This window comes from Trichosurus vulpecula, chromosome 4 (assembly GCF_011100635.1).
Source record: "Trichosurus vulpecula isolate mTriVul1 chromosome 4, mTriVul1.pri, whole genome shotgun sequence".
Lineage (NCBI taxonomy): Eukaryota > Metazoa > Chordata > Mammalia > Diprotodontia > Phalangeridae > Trichosurus > Trichosurus vulpecula.
Genome location: NC_050576.1, coordinates 371,593,979 through 371,596,448, shown reverse-complemented (window position 1 = coordinate 371,596,448; position 2,470 = coordinate 371,593,979).

Sequence of the window (2,470 nt, the reverse complement as noted above, 5' to 3'; positions counted from 1 at the left end):
TGGATTAAGACGCTCCCACTTGCAAGGGAGCTTTATGAAGTGAGTGGAGTTCTTTCTCCATTCTTACCCCAGATACTTAACTATAGAAGCTTGAGCAAATCCCATAACCTCTCAGCCTCAGCTTCCTCGTTTGTAAAATGATAGAGTTGAACTTGATATGATGCAGTGCATAGAGGACTAGGCTTAGAATCAGGAATACTCATCTTCGTGAGTTCAAATGTGGCCTCAAACGCTTAATGCACAACCCTGAGCAAGTCTTTTATCCTGTTTTCCTCAGTTCCTCATCTGTAAAATGGGCTGGAGAAGGAAATGGCAAATGGCAAATCATTTCAGTATCCTTGCCAAGAACCCCAAATGGGGTCACAGAGTCAAAACAACTGAAATGACTCGACAACAACAATAAAGTCCCTTCTAGTGCTTAGGTCTATGACACTGTGACCCAGGTAGGCTCTTTAAAAGTTAGAAATTCATCCCAGGATTTGGAACTGTTCTGAGGGTGTGCTGATGATTTCTCCAAGATGGCTTTATAATGAAAAATGAGATCAGTCACTAGGTAATTAGATGATTATAATCCCCCTGTCCTAGATTATAAGGTCTTTGAGGGCCTCAGCTACTGCTTGGTTTCATTTTTATATTGCCTATACCCAACTGATGCTTCCTTGGATCAGAGGGTCTCATTGACATGACTATTTCCTCCACCGGCACATGAGAGGTTGGGGTGAATTATGGTTATTTCATATTGTACACAGTGTCAGACAGAACCATTGTGTTGGTTTTGCTGAATTTTTTTTTTCCTTTTTCAATCTTTTTAAGAAAAAGAGCAGACTTGCTGGGGAAGGCAAAAAAGGATGTATTTGGAAATGAATGTGATGTTAAAACAAAAGGTATCAACAAAAAAAAAAGCAATCAAGTCTGCTTGTTCCTGTCTAATGTTTTCATGAAAAATACCCTTGATTGTATATGAAACATTCTCATAAAATGTTTATAAAGATGACAATTTAGGCATAGGCATCACTAGTTGCTGATGTTTTCCAATCACCTGTTTTGGTATCTACAATGGTACAGAATTGGTTCCATCAGTAATCTTTCCCATTCTTTTGAAATCTTCTCTTCCTTTAGATGTCTTATAAATCAGTGCCTCTGTGTCTTTAATAGTGTTGCCTCCTGAATAGATTTCTTCAGTGTATATTTAATCAGTTGTCCAAGTGCCGTTGCTACTTCCGAGGTGGTTAGGCACAAATGTGGTGGCTTCATCTCCAAGGAAAATACTTTAATACTTAATTCTATGACTTCATTTATGTAAGTGCTCCCTCCAGTGGTGCTGATCCAACCCATCTTCAGTTTTTCATCCTTGTGTATGGCCAGTTTTCAAACACTGCCACAAAAGCCTGCTCTAATCACGGTACAGAGACGGTTCTGGGTCCTCGAAAGCTATGCTAGTGGGGCACCAGCCCTGGCAGGTTATACTGTACTGGAGAGATTTTAAGACAGTCCTGTATCTTTTCTAAGGACTGGCCAGGTTAAGTACTCAGATGCTTATCATCAGTACTCTAGCTACCTGATAAAGAATTCCTTGGCCATGGCAATAAACATAAAGCAAAGGTTTCAGAACACAATAGAGATAGGCATTCCACATCATTTTTTCTATTTATATCCATTTGTTGGCCTTCCAGTTTAATCTGTAAATGTTCTCTTGGATGATACAGTTTAGCTGCCAAGCTTTCTACAGGCTTCCATTTTGATCAGCAGCTTATCACTTTTATGAGGTAGTAATACTTGTAATCTTTCATCTTCCTCCAAAATGTTTTGCAAATGTTTTTGTACTCTAAAACAGTGCTTCCCAACTTGTGTGTTTTGGATATCCATGTACAAATCCACAAATAAGAAAACGTAATTTCTATTGTCTGAATGTCTCCTATGTGTCACAATTGTGTATGTAATTACTGTTATGATTAATAAAGTGTAAATATTTTAAAATATGCACGTCAACTTTTTAAATGTTCTTGTTCAACCAATACAGGTACTAATAATATATAAATAACATGTAGGGTTCTACAGAAAATTTATATTACAGAGGTGTCCACACTTCAAAAGTGCTGCTCTAAAACTCTAAACCACTGCTCCAAAACATTTATTGCCCATGAATTTCTTTGTCTCTCCACTTCAGCTTTATTCCATCTCCTAATTTGTTACTGTTTTGACATTGGTTCTTACTAACCACATACTTACATGTGTACAGAGCTACAGCTAATTCTGAAACAATAGTTATATTTATAACTAGTAACTTGCTGTCAATATATAGTTATTCAAAGCAGGCATTTAATGTTTGTCAAATGATGATACCACCAGTTCCCATATCACATGAAACCTACCAAGTTCATGTCTAGATGCAGCATGACTATTAGATGAGCTACATCCTGAAGGTCAGTCCTACAGATCACTCCTTGCTCCTTGGGGCATCCAGCTATCT